This window comes from Oncorhynchus clarkii, chromosome 5, assembly GCF_045791955.1.
Source record: "Oncorhynchus clarkii lewisi isolate Uvic-CL-2024 chromosome 5, UVic_Ocla_1.0, whole genome shotgun sequence".
NCBI classification, from domain to species: Eukaryota; Metazoa; Chordata; class Actinopteri; order Salmoniformes; family Salmonidae; genus Oncorhynchus; species Oncorhynchus clarkii.
The window spans coordinates 75,863,263-75,882,653 of record NC_092151.1 but is presented as its reverse complement, the minus strand read 5'-3'; the positions used below and the strand labels follow the sequence as shown (position 1 = coordinate 75,882,653).

At 39.5% G+C, this 19,391-nt stretch overlaps 1 protein-coding gene across 3 annotated transcripts in view; it reads left to right on the top strand.

The window, feature by feature from the left end:
- Positions 1 to 3,496: 3,496 nt before the first annotated feature.
- LOC139409391 (zinc finger protein 644-like) overlaps positions 3,497 to 19,391 on the top strand; it is a 33,832-nt gene continuing 17,937 nt past the window's right edge. Inside the window, exons 1-2 of one of the 3 annotated variants that reach the window (XM_071154485.1) lie at positions 3,497 to 3,622; positions 7,303 to 7,352. The gene's annotated coding sequence lies outside the window, so the exon portion shown is untranslated. Of the gene's footprint in view, positions 3,804 to 7,302; positions 7,353 to 19,391 lie in introns of all 3 variants that reach the window. The other 2 variants (XR_011634398.1, XM_071154486.1) reach the window with 2 other exon arrangements.

The window sequence follows — 19,391 nt, the reverse complement described above, 5'->3', positions numbered from 1 at the left end:
GGGAGTTGGGATATGCAAAACACACATTCCTAATACACACTTGTACATGTGTAAAATTTGACATGACCCACCTAATTATTATTGTATATGGGTTATAGAGAGACTGAGTAAAAAAAAAACTCTCATCTTATGTGAATGTATCTTTAAATACATACGATATGATGAATCTCTGAACTCCATCCATCCCTTAAATAAAGAACCATGCCTAAAAAATAAATTGGTATTGCATTGCAAATATTCCTAATTTTCAGCATTAATGATTAATGATCCACACATTTAATAATTTAATCAAAATATTTTGCACTTCCTATTAATATTCAATATGCCAAATACTTCAGACATTTCAGAATCTGTGTCCACACACTGTTTCTTGTAGATAATGGCTGTTGCTCCCAATATAATTATCTCCATACTTTACATACAGTACAAAGACTTTGCTCTAAACATTTGTTTCATTGAATGAATATTTCATAATGTAAGAAATGCAAGAGTTTTAGGGAGCTTGTTGTACCCACCCAAGGCTTGAGATATTTCCATATTTTGGTTGACAATATGATAGATGACAATTACATATTTTTGTGTCAAAGGTAACCTAGGTCATGTGATATACAGTAGTGTATTCTAAGATTTACCTTGCTTTCATCAGATGGTGAAATTAGTTTTTCAATGGGGCATGCAAGATCCAGTACTAGATTCACATTGGTAGTGTGACAGGACAGACATAAAACCTTTAGGGATAAAAACATAATTACTACTGAAGAACAAGCCCCTGATTCATCGATACAAAATGTTCACTATTGTTACCATTGCACAGTTAGCCATTCCTTGATATACATTTAAATTACTAGTATTATTAGATTAGACTAGATTAGAAAGAAGGACAGGGATTGGCTAAATCAAATCTGACCTGAGAGATGGTGGAAAAGAAGAACAAGCAATTTCCCAGGTATTACTGCTATATTTGCTCATGGCAGAGGCTATTATCCAGAAGGTACTGTTTAACTGTAATTGAGGCTCTGTCAGCAATATCATTTGGAAAAAAAATTCAACAAAGGTCTTTAAAATCAAACCATTTATCGCCAGCTTGTTGGAATTTATCTTGTGATGAAATATAAATGAAGTCTCATGCTGGAGTAAACAAGACCCTAAAGATAAACAATTTAACAGGAAATTAAAACGATCCAGATTGCAGGATAAGAAAAATAACCATATGGAGGACTGTACAGAGGTGCCAATTGGAAGATGTGGTATCCATGCTGTACAGTATGTAGTAAAATGGTATATTATGACTCTCATGTGTAGCTTGAAATGCCCAACTTGAACCATATAGTAGCAGTCTACACATTTACTCTGCAACTTTGTCCCTAAAATAATTTGAGCAGAGATACACCATAATGTTGCAGATGATCAACAGTAATAATATTGATATCAAAGAGCGTCCACCATTGGTTCAGTGTAAATCTAACTAGCCTGTTGAAAACACACTGCCTATCTGACACAAGAGGATTGAAACATATTGAAAAGCTTTATTGTGGAAGCATTTGATATGCTGTTTACTTATACATAACATAACAACAGCAACGGTAACGGGATGGATGGTTGGGGTCATGTGCTCGGTCAAATAAATAATGCAATCACATCAATAATGTACACTCAGTCTGTTATCATCATTATACAATATACATGAGGGTTAAAGCTGACTGGTTTACTTGTGTGAGAGCAGCGAAGCATTAAAAATATAATAGTAGCACATTTTCACCAGTAAAATATTTAATATGGAATATTCTAGAATTCACTTATATTCTAGAATGATTATCTCATTAGGCAAATGTGCTGTATACCCCATTCTATCCAACAGCCCAGTGGTTCCCGAACTTTGGGGCACGCCCCCAGAGGGGTTGGCAGGGGGTGCTTGGGTTCCCACGTTTATATATATATATATATATATATATATATATATATATATATATATATATATATATATATATATAATGGTGTGTGTATACAGTAATGTCATTTTCCCCACCCTTCCAATATATATATATATATATATATATATATATATATATATATATATATATATAAACGTGGGAACCTGAGCACCCCCTGACAATTTTTTTTTTTTTTTTTTTTTTTGTCACTCAAATATCATATGAATACACATTAGACATGGCAAAATGTATAGAATTGCAAGAAATAAGCTTTAAACCTGAAAAATTATCTCCACCAACAAGAAGGGTGTGAACCGTTTGTATCATGAACAGTGCTTGTGCCCATAGAAATAGACATGGCACGTGCGAGCGCATGCAGTGGGGGCGCAGGATTTTCCCCAATGCTGGAAGGAGGACCCTGAGTGAAAAAGTTTGGGAACCCCTGCAACAGCCGGCTTCGACAGCATAGTCATAATCAGGGGATATAACGACATACGTATCAAAGTCATCAGCCTTGTAGTCCCATACAAGATGATTTTATACACTATAATGCTGTGCTGGCTGGCAGCTAACTTTACTGTCTTTTAGATCCCCTTGAACTTAATAGATAAGTCAAGATAGGGTAGAATAGGCCTACCTGTGCTTTGTCGAGGATTAGCCTGATAAATTGCAGACCCTGCTGAATCTTGTATGCCACTGCAATAAGGTTGTGGCAATTCACAAATACATTGGTTTGAAAATATATCTACACTAGCCTTGTTACTAATGACTCTATAAAGAGCTTCATGTATTTTCCTGATTTATATAGTCACTCAGGAATGGATACCTAGAATAGAATAGATTTCAGAACATTTTAGCAGACAATTATCCAGAGAGGCTTACAGGAGCAACTAGGGTTAAGTGCCTTGCTCAAGGGCACATCAACAGATTTTTTCACCTAGTTGGCTCTGGGATTCAAAGAAGCAACCTTTCGGTTACTGGCCTAACACTCTTAATCACTAGGCTACCTGCCGCCCCAGTTACTTGTAAACTTGTGTTCAAAGTAAAAATATGCTACTACAATAAAACAATGTAGTATGATGTCACATTTTAATTTGAGAGGAGAAGGGGTACAATCAGGAAGCTAATGGTGTGTGTATACACTAATGTCATTTTCCCCACCCTTCCAATAAAATGTTGAGTGAAATCCATGTCCAGCACAATTAATTTAACATTTGATGGTGTCTGGCTACAATGTAACATTCCACTGTCTAACAAACATTTTCCCGTGTGTGTTAGACAACATTATCACTCTACCCCTACAGTTATTGCCATCTTCCAAGCTCCATTTAACCCAACGACTTTTCTACAGTGGGTCTGGGATGGTCCATATTTTGAATAGGGGACCGCTAGTTTTTGTCATGAAGACCATTGCCATAAATCGAACATGAATGGAATAAAATACCGATTCTATTACATTTTGTTCATTGCCTTTTGCAGTGTCGGCGAAAGAGAAGAAGTCCTATGCGCTGTGCTATTCAGCTAACGTTAACATTTATTTCCTCCGCTGCAAACATCCCTCTCAGAATTATAGTTTAACCTGCAGAATTTTAAGCAAAATGGCGACACTGTAATGGATGGAGGACGAAAAACGTACAGTGTCAAGTGTAATGACAAACTTGCTAATTGTTATTGTTTCCTGCATTGGGAAGGTAGGTCTCATGCTTCGATACACGCGTCTATAGACAATATATTATTATTTGGGGTATCTGGTTTATGTTTAGAGGTTCGTGGTAGCCCTGGTTTTATTGAGCACGGAATACAGCGGACACACTGGCACCATACTGGCATAGAGATGAGATAACGCAAGACGTTGGCTCGACATGCATAATGGTCAGTATGGACTGATGGACTTGACTTCCATTCACCAATTTGTGCACTGTCAAGTTACCCGATCCTCACTAAGCACTCCATTGTCCTGTATGTTGTAGTTAAGCACCGTTCCAAAAGTTCTTAGTTTTCAGCTACTCAATAGACTCTTTGTTGTTTCTTTAGCTACGCAATGGGGCTGTAGCCTACCTGTACCCAATAACTTAACACAGAGGGCTATACCTTTTAATTAAAGGGGGTGTTGTCAAACTCCAGACAGAGCTATACGTGTCACATCTGCAGCCAGTCTGATATTTTAGTCATTTGACACTTCAAGTATTCAAACAAGCATGGAGCAATGCATTCCTCAACTAATTAGGTCAGATTTGTAGCCACTACCCTAGGCTACCTCCTCAACTTTTTAGAAGACTTACATGAATCATGCACTTGACCTATTTGAAACTTAGACTGATTGTTTCAAAGTATTAAATACTATTATAATCGATTCCCACATTTTTTGGGGGGGTTCTGCTGTCATGGAATGCCTTTCCCATACTGAAGATAGACTCATAGAATCAAGTGCTATTTACATGTATAAATATCTCTTTGCTCCACTGTGTCCATTCCATTCAAACATGAAAACAATATGTGAAATGCATTATATGGGTATCATGTCTCTGCATGCCCTAATGTTAACTGGAAACCATTGTTCTAGAAACAGATTCCTGCAGTACCCTACTTTAAAGGCAATGGGATCTTTGCACTTTGAAGGTAATCTGCCACAACAACTGCTAATTAAGTATGCCCACATTAATATAACATTAATAACACCTTTCAGTTGTGGGAGTCACTCACCTCAGTTACACTGTACCTGGAATTCATGCAAATTCCGAAGCATTTATAACATGTTATGATAATCTATGATTATGACTTACCTCAAATAATATTGACTTTATGTGAAAGTTGATCTACAGTTGAAGTCAGAAGTTTACAGACACTTAGGTGGGAGTCATTAAAACTTGTTTTTCAACCACTCTACAAATTTCTTGTTAACAATCTATAGTTTTGGCAAGTCAGTTAGTGTATGACACAAGTAATTTTTTCCAACAATTGTTTACAGACTGATTACTTCACTTATAATTCACTGTATCACAATTCCAGTGGGTCAGAAGTTTACATACGCTAAATTGACTGTGCTTTTAAACAGCTTGGAAAATTCCAGAAAATTATGTCATGGCTTTAGAAGCTTCTGATAGGCTAATTGACATAATTTGAGTCAATTGGAGGTTTACCTGTGGATATATTTCAAGGCCTACCTTCAAACTCAGTGTCTCTTTGCTTGACATCATAGGAAAATCAAAAGAAATCAGACAAGACCTCATAAAAAATGGTAGACCTCCACAAGTCTTATTCATCCTTGGGAGCAATTTCCAAACGCCTGAAGGTACCACGTTCATCTGTACAAACAATAGTATGCAAGTATAAACACCATGGGACCACGCGGCCGCCATACCGCTCAGGAAGGAGACGCATTCTGTCTCTTAGAGATGAATGTACTTTGGAGTGAAAAGTGCAAATCAATCCCAGAACAACAGCATAGGACCTTGTGAAGATGCTGGAGGAAACAGGTACAAAAGTATCTATATCCACAGTAAAACGAGTCCTATATCGACATAACCTAAAAGGCCGCTCAGCAAGGAAGAAGCCACTGCTCCAAAACCGCAATTAAAAAGCCAGACTACGGTTTGCAACTGCAAAGGGACAAAGAACGTACTTTTTGGAGAAATGTCCTCTGGTCTGATGAAACAAAAATAGAACTGTTTGGCAATAATGACAATCGTTATGTTTGGAGGAGAAAGGGGAGGCCTGCAAGCCGAAGAACACCATCCCAACCGTGAAGCACGGGGGTGGCAGCATCATGTTGTGGGGGTGCTTTGCTGCAGGAGGGACTGGTGCACTTCACAAAATAGATGGCATAATGAGGAGGGGGAAATGATGTGGATATATTGACGCAACATCTCAGACATCAGTCAGGACGTTAAAGCTTGGTCACAAATGGGTCTTCCAAATGGACAATGACCCCAAGCATACTTCCAAAGTTGTGACAAAATGACAGCAAAGTCAAGGTATTGGAGTGGCCATCACAAAGCCTTGACCTCATCCCATAGAAAATTTGTGGGCAGAACTAAAAACGCGTGTGCAAGCAAGGAGGCCTACAAATCTGACTCCATTACTCCATCTCTGTCAGGAGGAATGGGCCAAAATACACCCCACTTATTGTGGGAAGCTTGTGGAAGGATACCCAAAACGTTTGACCCAAGTTAAACAATTTAAAGGCAATGCTACCAAATACTAATGTAGTGTATGTAAACTTCTGACCCACTGGGAATGTGATGAAAGAAATAGAAGTTTAAATAAATAATTCTCTCTACTATTATTCTGACATTTCACATTCTTAAAATAAAGTGGTGATCCTAACTGACCTAAAACAGAGACCTTTTACTAGGATTAAATGTCAGGAATTGTGAAAAACAGAGTTTAAATGTATTTGGCTAAGGTGCATGTTAACTTCTGACTTTAACTGTACACTCTGGCGTCACGCACACGCAAGCACACACACACACACACACACACACACACACACACACACACACGCAAGCACACACACACTCACACACACACACACACGCAAGCACACACACACACACACGCAAGCACACACACACACACACACACACGCAAGCACACACACACACACACACACACACACACACACACACACACACACACACACACACACACACACACACACACACACACAGTAAATTCCTCCTTGTAAACCGATTTCCCAGTTTGACTTAATAAATGAGATGGACTAGGCAAGTTATCCTCATTGATTATATGTAACTTGACAAGGTCAAATGTAAGACGCCAGAATACGCAGAATGCACGGCATAGCAAAACATCATGTGTACAGAATTGCATCCCAAATGGCACCCTATTCCCTACATAGTGCACTACTATTGGCCAGGCCCCATAGGCCGCTCTGGTCAAAGGTAGTGCACTATGTAGGGAATAGGGTGACATTTGGAACACAACTTGAGTCTGCTGTCTTGACGCGCTCATACTGCTATAAATGAAGACGCCAGGGACTACTGTAACGGGAGTACACTGCCCTGAATTATCAACTCAGATGAGCAGCTGCAGTGAGAGATGAGATATTTTAGTAATCCTTAGGAAGGATATAGTACCAAGGACCACATATCTTTTAGTAGCAAAAGGAAATAAGGGCAGAATGATTGGATGATGTGGCATACATTGACAATATCCTCTTAAAAATAAATAAATAAACCATTGAATCTATAGGAAAGGTCCTATTGCAGCTACTTCAGTAGCCAACACTGCCATTGTACCATTGCCATTGAAGGGAACATTTGTGTATCACTTTTAAAACTTTGATACTGTATGCTACATTATATTAATGTGTGGATACATAAAGACCATTTTTATTTCTTTATTACAGGTGGGTTTTCAGAAGACCGTAGAGTGGAACCAATGGTTTGGAACAGATTGGTAAGGAATGACTGCTTTGGAATCATCTATTAGTAAACCACAAGCATTAGTAACATGTCTACAATTGTATTTTGTGCTGAACCATATTAACCATAACCTTTTACTGTAGTGTGCTAAATCAGGGTTTTGGTAGTCTTAAACAAATCTAATTTGAAACCAAAGTATACACTTCACACACATGGTTATGGGCTTAAGAATACACCTGTACCATGACATGTACCATGTCAGATATGTCAGCTATAGAGTTGAAATGTATTCAATTTTTTGTTTTCTTCCCAATATTACACTTTATGATTAAAATATAACAAAACCATTTGACAAAGAAACACAATATTTTAAGCTGTTTAAAAATATATATGTTTATTAATTATGAAATTATAAAAATATTAACAACATTCCACCCATGAGGCTGCTAGTCATTTGACTGCAGGAAAGGGCTACTTATCTTTGTATACTTCAATGAATGTATATTAAATTCAAAATTTAAGAAGATGTCATGCATGACTGATCATTTTTTTCAGGTTATATTGAAGGAAAGGGATCTTAACGCACAATAATGTTGTTGAGGTGTGATGATTGTGAGACGCAGTTGTGTTTCTCCATACATACTGCCATAACACCTGAAACTGTAGCTCAGAGCTGTGAATTGCTCTGATACTATAGCTAGGTGTGATTAGATTAAGCAGAGTCAAATTAAATCTCAGATGTCACTTCCGTCTCTGGATCCCAAATTGCACCCTATTCCCTACAGTATATAGTGCACTAATTTTGACCAAGAGCCACAGGAAATAGGGTACCATTTGGGACACACACCATTTGTCACTGCCATCTCCAACACTACACTACACTACACCACACTTGGCAGGTCATAGGCAGTGTTAAGTCTATTTCCTGTTACTCTGATTATACCTCCAGTCATACACATAGACCAAGAAGAGATTGACACAAAACAATATGACTGTGATTTTAAGTGTTGTTATGTGATCTAGTAATATTGTAATATTGAAATTAATATTCTATTTTCTTGAATGACATACATTCATGCTACGTTTGATCTATATCCCAGGTAACAGGGGACGTCCTCAGGACAATCACAACATTCACTGTTGGTCCCTTACTGGGACTATATAGTGCATCATGTGTAGAGAGAGGGTTCTAGCCCCTTGCAGGTCTCCTGGGGTTTTGACCCCAAAACTCACTGGGCACTCCAGTAACACAGGCTTGTTGAAGTATCTCTACAGTGTCAGCCAATCTGTCTGTTCTCCTCAAACATGTCTGTCTGGTTACAGAGCGTTCCCACCACTAAGGGGCACAATATGATCACTAATGCTTTAATTAACCCCCTCATTCAGATGAGTTGAGTTACAGGTCTAGATGAACAATGGCACATAACAATAGGCAAGCATTACAGTGATTAATTACTATTTTTGATTTGTCATTGCAGTCTATAATTTTTAGAGAAGTATTTGTAGAGTCTGACAACAGTGAAGGTGGACAATCACAAAAAAAAGCAATATTTCAGAGGAAAAAAGGATTGAAACATTTTCATTGTGTTCCATACTAAATTAAACTACATTTCTAAGATGCTAACTGTATACAAGATTTACTTATGACTGAATAGATACGTCTACACCAAGTCTACAGTATATTGAATGCACATATAAATACAGGTACGTTTAGTGATATTTAAAAGAAATAGAAAGTATTTGTATTTCCATTCTGTAGCTTTGTAGTAATAAATAATCTTCATATTGTGACCACATAATGTAATCCAAATTAACCACATGCTAGACCACAGACAAGAAGGCCCAATCAGAAAAGACGTTTGAAAATTCTTGTGCAGATTCCAGGATCAATACAACCAAGGCCGGAAGAATGTTCTATTGATGTGGAACCTATTCACTCATTGAGCGCCAATTAACCAAAAATGTAAGCCCTGTGTTTGTATTGATTGAGAGGGTAACAGCAGAAGTTTGCCACTAAATTAGTAAAAAGACAGCTGGACCTTTCTGTGATATCTATCAAGGTTGTGGCCGTCCTAATTAAATTTCCCATTTATTCTCAGAGTTGGATGTGACATTTTTGAGATTTGAGCATAGGGCTACACAGGCTAGACTTGGCGCTCCGGTACCGCTTGCCGTGTGGTAGCAGAGAGAACAGTCTATGACTACGGTGGTTGGAGTCTTTGACAGTTTTTAGGGCCTTCCTCTGACACTGCCTGGTGTAGAGGTCCTGGATGGCAGGAAGCTTGGCCCCAGTGATGTACTGGGCCGTTCACACTACCCTCTGTAGTGCCTTGCGGTCGGAGGCTGAGCAGTTGCCATACCAGGCAGTGATGCAACCAGTCATGCTCTCGATGGTGCAGCTGTAGAACCTTTTGAGAATTTGAGGACCCATGCCAAATCTTTTCAGTCTCCTGACGGGGAATAGGTTTTGTCGTGCCCTCTTCACGACTGTCTTGGTGTGCTTGGACGTGTTCATTTGTTGGTGATGTGGACACCAAGGAACTTGAAACTCTCAACCTGCTTCACTGTAGCCCCGTCGATGAGAATGGGGGCGTGCTCGGTCCTCTTTTTCCTGTAGTCCACAATCATCTCCTTTGTCTGGATCGCGTTGATGGAGAGGTTGTTGTCCTGGCATCACATGGCCAGGTCTCTAACCTCCTCCCTAAAGGCTGTCTCGTCGTTGTCGGTGATCAGGCCTACTACTGTTGTATCATTGGCAAACTTAATGATGGTGTTGGAGTCGTGCCTGGCCGTGCAGTCATGAGTGAACAGGGAGTACATGAGGGGACTGTGCACGCACCCCAGAGGGGCCCCTGTGTTGAGGATAACCGTGGCGGATGTGTTGTTACCTTCCCTTACCACCTGGGAGTGGCCCGTCAGGAAGTCCAGGATCCAGTTGCAGAGGCAGGTGTTTAGTCCCAGCTTATTGATGAGCTTTTCGGGCACTATGGTGTTGAACGCTGAGCTGTAGTCAATGAATAGCATTCTCACATAGGTGTTCCTTTTGTCCAGGTGGGAAAGGGCAGTGTGGAGTGCAATAGAGATTGTACCATCTGTGGATCTGTTGGGGTGGTATGCAAATTGGAGTGGGTCTAGGGTTTCTGTGATAATGGTGTTGTTGTGAGCTATGTCCAGCCTTTCAAAGCACTTCATGGCTACAGACGTGAGTGCTACGGGTTTGTAGTCATTTAGGCAGGTTGCCTTAGTGTTTTTGGGCACAGGGCACAGGCTATGGTGGCTCCTTGAAAACGGCAGCTCTAGCCTTTAGCTCAGTGAGGATGTTGCCTGTAATCCATGACTTCTGGTTGGGGTATGTACGTACGGTCACTGTGGGGACGATGTCATCAATGCACTTATTGATGAAGCCAATGACTGATGTGGTGTACTCCTCAATGCCATTGGAGGAATCCCAGAACATATTTCAGTCTGTGCTAACAAAACAGTCCTGTAGCTTAGTGTCTGTTTCATCTGACCACTTTTTAATTGATCTAGTCACTGGTGCTCCCTGCTTTCTGAGCCTACCGTTATACTTATGGTTAGTTGTTACATAGTGATGAACCTTCCTTTCTCTCCTCTCAACCATCTCAGGGAGACAAATCCTCATCTAATCAGCTCCTTCTAGACACATTCCTGCCAGCTTGATTTATAAATGACCTTCAAAAGGATAGATCAGGGACATTTTTTCATATTATATTTTTGAAGGATTTGTATGCCATTTTTAGGGCAGTGCAAATGCTCCCTTAAACTAAGTCCTGTTCTGATTTGAGTATTATTCACTTCTTAAGAGGGGTAAGATCGCTGCATGGTCAGCTGTTCATACTAAACTGCTGGGAATCTCATTATTCTGACTGCAGAGGTTATATTACAAATCTTTAAAAAATTGCATTGAAGGACTGCTACCTGGTAAATTACAGTATCCTACTCAGACATTTGGAATACGTGTTTGATATTATGAAGATAGGAGTAAAAAAATATATTTTTATCATTGGTATAGTTATTCTTCTAATCACATCAATGTTTATTGTTCACGTACACAGATTAGCAGATGTTATCGCAGATGCAACGAAATGCTTGTTTCTAGCTCCAACAGTGCAGTAATAACTAGCAAAAAAAACAATACTCACATAATCTAAAAATAACGAAATTGAGAAATATCAGAACGAGCGATATCAGAGTCCGGTATATAAATAAATATATATAGTGGTGTGTATAGACAGTATGAACAGTATGAATAGATAAGGTGTGTACAGCAGTAGTTATATAGGATGAGCCATGACTAGAATACAGTAAATCCATATAAAGTGGCTCATATATAACATCATGAAGTACACAGAATCGTGCCTTTCATAGTTCAGTCTTCTAGTGTTGTGTTGTGTGTTGAGTTTCTGCCTGTGAAGTGTTGTGTCCAGTCCACCTGTGTGTACAGGACAGGAAGGCTGCAGCAGGGCCATCTGTTGGTATTGGAAGAGGTCCAGTTATACACATGATCAGGTTACAGTAATATACCTCTCATGATACAAATCTGACAAGTACTCCCATGTGACTATGACAATCATAGATTAATGTTAGCTCAAACCAGGACTCAGTTATCTGATAGATAACTTGTAGGGGTAATTGAGGATTTGGTCAATCTCTACTTTATTACTCATATCTTGCTCTATTGATGTAAAGATATAAAAATACATATTTAAACAGAAAGCGATTAAGGGAGTGTGTCTTACAGATACACATGTTCAGCTGGTTGAGAGTAAGGATTGATAGTCTTAAACTGAATCGTTAGAGATTCAAATATTTTGAACGAGCTATAGTTTCAGACTCTCACTCTGCATGTTTGACTGATTGATAGTGACTAATAGTATTTAACTGTAATAAACTGAATCGTTAGAGATTAAAATATTTTTAAGGGCTTCCAAATCAGGTTTTCAATGTGAGTAAATCTGATGAAAGCACTGCCTGGCGAACATTTGACTGAGAGTCTTTGAAGAGTCAACTTGAAATGAATCCCACAGCATCGGAAAGTTAGTGAGAAGAAAAGAACAAACTAACAAATTCAATAAAAGGAATGAAAGATTAAATCATCCTTCACGAAAACAGTATTCTGTGGATATTTTTTCTGAACGCTCACAAACTGATGCAATCACGCTCGCAGCAGCATAATAGATGAAGTTATATCATGTTATAGTCATATCATGCATTAGCAATAGATGCCATAAGCTCTGTCTATAATTCATGAATCTATATTTAAAATCACAGATAGCAGGTGGAAGAAGACTACTTCCAATGGTATTTAGTACAGTTGTAATGTTGCTACATCCTTACAATAAAATAATATATCTGAGAACAATGGGGGGGTCAGTCAGTCTTCAAAAAAGGGACATTTGTGAACCTCTTTGATTTTTTCTGATTTCTTTTGATCTGGAAATGAGAGGGAGGGAGGTTTTTAAAATCTCCTTAAACTCCCCCAGGCCTGACCAGCCTCCCATAGGGTTAATGACCGGGGCCTAGTGTCTGTTGATTAATACACATACTCATAGGATGGACGTGGAGTGTGTGTGTGTGTGAGTGTGAGTGTGAGTGTGAGTGTGTGTGTGTGTGTGTGTGTGTGTGTGTGTGTGTGTGTCAAACCCTCGCCTGTGATCAGTGGCTAAGGGTTAGACGGTAGACGCCAGCCCACCCCACCTCTCCACGGTGTACCTACATTGATAAGATTATATTAATTGGTATGAATAGAGAGCACTTTCTCCTCCTACTCCACCTCTCCTTGTATACGTTTACCATTATACTCATTAGATTCCCCAGTGCGGTGCCTCCCAGCCAGCTTCCCTTGTCCTCCACATCCCCCTGGGGTCTCCTGGGAGGCAATTTGCATCTCTCCATGGAGCCTCTCTGGGGTTATTGAGGAAATATTAGCCTCTTTTCTTCCCCGGCCGACCCTTTGATTTATTTGGAGGCTGGGCTGGTAGAGTGGCAGGCCCATGTTAATGACTGGTCCTGGTGCAGAACCCCTGGTGCAAGCCACTCTTTGATCCACGCTGGAAAGGTGCAATTGACAAGCACCACTGAATAATCATGTTATGTGTGTGTGTGTGTGTGTGGGGGGGTGGGGGGGGGGGGAGGTCTGTGTGTATATCTCAATGTATATGTATGTGTCTGTACTGTATGCACAGCTTAGATAGGTGGACCTTGAGAAATGACAAGAGGGAATCCCATTGCTGTCAGGGTCAGTGCGTTCAAGTTTCTCAGTGTCTCTGATCACCCAGAGTGCATTGTGGGTTAGATTATAAAGGTTAATACATACAATTATGTTTGATTGGAAAGGTTTGTGTTTACTTACTTGTATCCCTAGCTATATCTATGTGTTTTTTATTATTTTATTGTTTGCTTGGAAGGGGAAAGTTATTTTCCTTCCTTCGAACCAGGAACAGTTCATGGGCAGTTGTTATTATTATTGTTAGTCTTTGCAGATAATTTACTTCTTGTTTATGGGCCTAGGACAAAGGACCACATCCCCACTTCTGGCCAGCCATATAGTTCAGCTCAGCTGCCACACAGTAGGTGTAGCAATCTAACAACACTCTAACGGCCTGCTAGATTACACGTTCTTTACCTGGCGAATACACTAATTGCCGAAAGTATTTTAAAACGGAATAATATTATCGGAGAACACACAGATTTAAAGGTATAAAGTACTTTAAATGGGGGACAATGCTCTGTTCTACTGATGATGAATAATGCTGAATTAATTGAGTTTGGGTTGCTTTGTACTGTAGCTAGCTAGTGAGAGGTCCTTGTTATACCCCCTTCTGCCTGATCCATCCTTGCCATGTACTCTGTACTACTGACGGAGCCAGATATTCATGTTATGTTTTTAAAGAAAGGTAATGAGAGGTTTTTCATCCTGATATGTGCGATGCTTGACATTCCTCCAGATGTAAGCGTGCTGATGCCTGCTCATTCGGCAGAGAGAGGAGCCTGTCCTCCGTTTGGAGAGGAGTTTGACACTGACATCTCTTTCATGTGATTGGTCACGTGTGTGACTACAGAAAAGTGGCAGTGACAAAGTTTTATAGGCCTATATTTTATATAATTCCATCTCAACAAAAAGACAGGGTGCAATCTGAGCATGCCCGATCATGATCATAGCAATTGCTTGTATCATGCATATAGCCCCGAAGTATTTATATATGGTGAGCTCTCACATTTATTAAAAGCCAAAATCCATACAACTAATAAATAAATTAAATAAATAAATAAAAATAGCAAAGCTACCAATGCATTCTACGTCTAGGCCTACATCACACATTCAAAACAGATGAGACGATATGAATCAACAGCTCATGTCATGAAGGATGCAACAAACACAGTAGTACATGGAAATGTGCCATTTTCAACAGGCATGAACAGCACTGCACAGCTTGCCAGAACCAGCCGAGTAGATGAGTGTGGCGGCGATATGCTTTAGTTAGAGTGTGTCCCAAATGGCAACTTATTCCCCATTTAGAACCATAGGGCTCTGGTCAAAAGTAGTGCACTACTGTATATAGGGAATACAGTGCCATTTGGGACTTAGCCAGTGACTGTTTTCTTCTCAGTATTTGTGTGTATCTAAACAGAACAGATATGATGTTCATGAACCATCTGTCTGCTGTAGTATTCACAGTGACTGTGTCCCAAATGGCACCCTACTCCCTATATAGAACACTGCCTTTGACCAGAGCCCATAAGGAAAGTAGCTGCTCCTCTGTGGCCACTGGCCCTGGTCTCCTCCTCATTGTTAGAGAGAGAGAACTCACTAAAACGGTCACATGAATGCTTGAAAAAAACCTCAGACCTAAGATTTTTTTCTTCTCCTTAAAAAGGAGAGAAGTTTAAAACTAACAAAGCCCAGGGAAATCCCCATCAGACATCCCTCCCTTAATCCATTTAATTTTGAAAGGTATTGTTTAAAGCTTCAAAGTTTATATAGTTTAATCCCCTCTCTAACACTACGGGCAGAAAATGAGGCCATGTCAGCAGTTTGAACAGATATAATCTACTCCACACAACAGAAAAGCCTTGTGCTAGACAAGGTTGCATAGGTTCCCTGTGAACTCAAACGTTTGATGTTGCTACCTGCTATTGAACATGACTTCTGTCTTAACCCAACTGTCACTCGCTCCCTGTCCTCTTTTATCACTCCCAATGTTCTCTCTACACCTTTTTTTCATCAGTAATTCTTCCATCACAGCCATTTCATTTATTCTCTTTCTGTTTTTTAGAGAAAAGGGCATGAAAAGGTTTGGGGGTTTGGTGCGAGGTGTAGTTTTTTACATGCTCTTTAGTCTTAACTCTGTGAAAGGAAACTAGCCCACTTGGTTTTTACTGACAGGATGTATTATTCTTTTGTTTAGTGAAATTCGGGGCTTGCTTTCAGAGCATGTTTCTGGCTAGTTGAATTTGAGTCCACTCAACATTGCCACAACTTTACATCACTATTGCCTTCATGGTGTGTAATCAGCATTTTTTTCTCTCTGTTTTTGTTATTGTTCCATAGAATAGAAAGAAAGCTCAAGGCATGTTCTATTATTCTTACATTCTTCCGAACCTTTGTTTACTGAGTCCAAATATACACACCACAACCTATTTTAGAACATAGGCTATTGATATATAATTTTAATCTATAACAGTGTCTGTGTCCCAAATAGTTCCCTATTCCCTATATAGTACACTACTTTTGACCATAGCCCTGTCAGCCCTGGTCAAAAGTAGTGCACTTGTGACTAATGCATTTCTTCTCATTAGAACTGTTTGAGTCAAATACATGTCTTTTTACTCTAGCAGTGGATGACATTGTTTGGTTATCAAAGGCTTTGTGTAATTACATTACCATGATTCAGGCTGACAAGACTGAGTGCAGTGCGTCTGCTCAGGATACAGGCATACGTAATCACACCCCGAATCAGGATACAGGCATACATAATCAAACCCTGAATCAGGATATAGGCTAGAGGTTGACCGATTAATCAGAATGGCCGAACAATCAGAAATCGGTATTTTTGGGCGCCGATTTGACGATTAAAAAAATATATATATTTTTTTTACACCTTTATTTAACTAGGCAAGTCATTTAAGAACACATTATTATTTTCATTGACGGCCTAGGAACGGTGGGTTAACTGCCTCGTTCAGGGGCAGAATGACAGATTTTTACCTTGTCAGCTCGGGGGATCCAATCTTGCAACCTTACAGTTAACTAGTCCAACACAATAACGACCTGCCTCTCTCTCGTTGCACTCCACAAGGAGACTGCCCGTTACGCAAATGCAGTAAGCCAAGGTAAGTTGCTAGCTAGCATTAAACTTATCTTATAAAAAACAATCAATCATAATTATAAGTTAACTACATACACATGGTTGATGATATTACTAGATATTATCTAGCATGTCCTGTGTTGCATATAATCTGACTGAGCATACAAGCATACAAGTATCTAAGTATCTGACTGAGCGTTGGTAGGCAGAAGCAGGTGCGTAAACATTCATTCAAACAGCACGTTTGTGCGTTTTGCCAGCAGCTCTTCGTTGTGCGTCAAGCATTGCGCTGTTTATGACTTTAAGCCTATCAACTCCCGAGATGAGGCTGGTGTAACCGAAGTGAAATGGCTAGCTAGTTAGCGCGCGCTAATAGCGTTTCAAACGTCACTCGCTCTGAGCCTTCTAGTAGTTGTTCCCCTTGCTCTGCATGGGTAACGCTGCTTCGATGGTGGCTGTTGTCGTTGTGTTGCTGGTTTGAGCCCAGGGAGGAGCGAGGAGAGGGACGGAAGCTATACTGTTACACTGGCAAGACTAAAGGGACTATAAGAACATCCAATAGTCAAAGGTTAATGAAATACAAATGGTATAGAGGGAAATAGTCCTATAATTCCTATAATAACTACAACCTAAAACTTATTACCTCGGAATATTGAAGACTCATGTTAAAAGGAACCACCAGCTTTCATATGTTCTCATGTACTGAGCAAGGAACTTAAACGTTAGTTTTCTTACATGGCACATATTGCACTTTTACTTTCTTCTCCAACACTTTGTTTTTGCATTATTTAAACCAACTTGAACATGTTTCATTATTTACCTGAGGCTAAATTGATTTTATTGATGTATTATATTAAGTTAAAATAAGTGTTAATTCAGTATTGTTGTAATTGTCATTATTACAAATAAATAAAACAAAAAATTGGCCGATTAATCGGTATCGCCTGTTTTGGTCCTCCAATAATCGGCATCGGCGTTGAAAAATCATAATCGGTCGACCTCTAATACAGGCATACATAATCACACCCCAAATCAGGATACAGACATAGATAATCATACCCCAAAATCCCTCTAGAGAGAGTGGATGCTATTATGATGTAGATTACCTTTTGTTGACAAGCTATCTGGATGATAAAAATGAACTTAATCAAGCCAAACGTCATGTCATGTACAAACGTCATGCAAGTCTGGGACCAACAGGGCCCTGCACAGCTTCTACCCTCAAGCCATAAGACTGATAAATAGCTAGTTAAATAGTTAACCAAATACCTACCTGGACTATCTGCGTTGACCCCCCTTTGCACTAACTCTTTTGACTCATCACACTGCTGCTACTGCTTATTATCTATCCTGTTGCTTAGTCACTTTACCCCTACCTACAGTATATGTACAGATCTACCTCAATTGCCTCGTGCCCCTGCACATCGACTCTGTACTGGTACCCCGTATACAGTATAATCAAGTTAGCGTTACTCATTGTGTTTTTATTCCTTGTGTTATTATCTTTCTATTATTTTCAATTTTTCTCTCTGCATTGTTGGGAAGAGCCCTTAAGCAAGCATGTCACTGTTTGTCTATACCTGTTGTTTACCAAGCATGTGACACATAACATTTGATTTGATGTATGAAACTGTCCACTTTATTCTCTTTATTCTCTTTACAAGCACCATTGAATTTATTGTAAATTCATAATTGTGAGCTCTAAATTTACAGTAGTTGCTGAATAGCTGTGTTATTATTACTGTGTTGTTATTACTGTGTTATTATTACTGTGTTATTATGAGAGTTGTAGGGTACACTAATCTTTTTGGGCCTGTTTCTCTTGTGTCTCTGCATGGCTCTGTCTGGGTAAAGGTGCAGTCTGTGATATTAACTATCATTTGTTTAAGTATGTATATAACTTGTTAATGCCTCAAAAGCTTACCCCATCCTAAGCAAAAATATCTGGTGTCGCTGGGTCTATGTGGTTATTGGTTAACTGTAGGCTTTAGACCACACTGCAGCATATGAACTGAACCAAGCCTTTCCCATTCACTGTGGCATTGAGGAGAACAGTGCTGTGTTCTCCTCTCATTGGGACTCCTAAAGAGTCAGACTGAATCTCTGCCTGTTTATTTTGATCCGTGGGTTTTGATACTCACACTTCGAGAGGCAGCTTCATAAATTCACTATGTGTCAAATAAATCAATAGTTCCCATTAGCTGAGGAAGTTGTGGAGCTGCTGCAGTACTTGAGGGGCAGCGCCGCCCCCCCTTGTTGTTTAGATGTGTGTTTTCTCTCCCACTGAAGGCAGAGGCAGAGACATACTACATGGGGATGGGTGGCTGTCTGTTGATCCATCCAGACAGCTCCAGCGGTTGAACTGGTCTGGTTGACTGGTCCTGGTTGGGAAGAGGGAATTCCTTTGGACACTAGTCCCAAACTCAAAAGCCTTTTGCACTGATTCTCTACTGATGTTAAGACTGGCTAGCCTGGCACTCTTTGTTTTGTGATGTTTTCAGGCTGTTCACATTAAATTTTAGCCATTTCCTGGACATTATGATAAATATGGTGATGAATGGAGCAACAGAGATATTTTCGTTATTTTTCTAATTGTAACACAAAATTGCAATAAAAAATGTAATAAATTTGCAGGTTTTGGTGAGGGTCAAGAGTAAGACGTTTAAAGTTTTAAATGCTTTTCTACAATGCTTTTAAAGATAATGGGTCGTTGAGACAAGCTGGTTATTAAATATCTCAGAAAG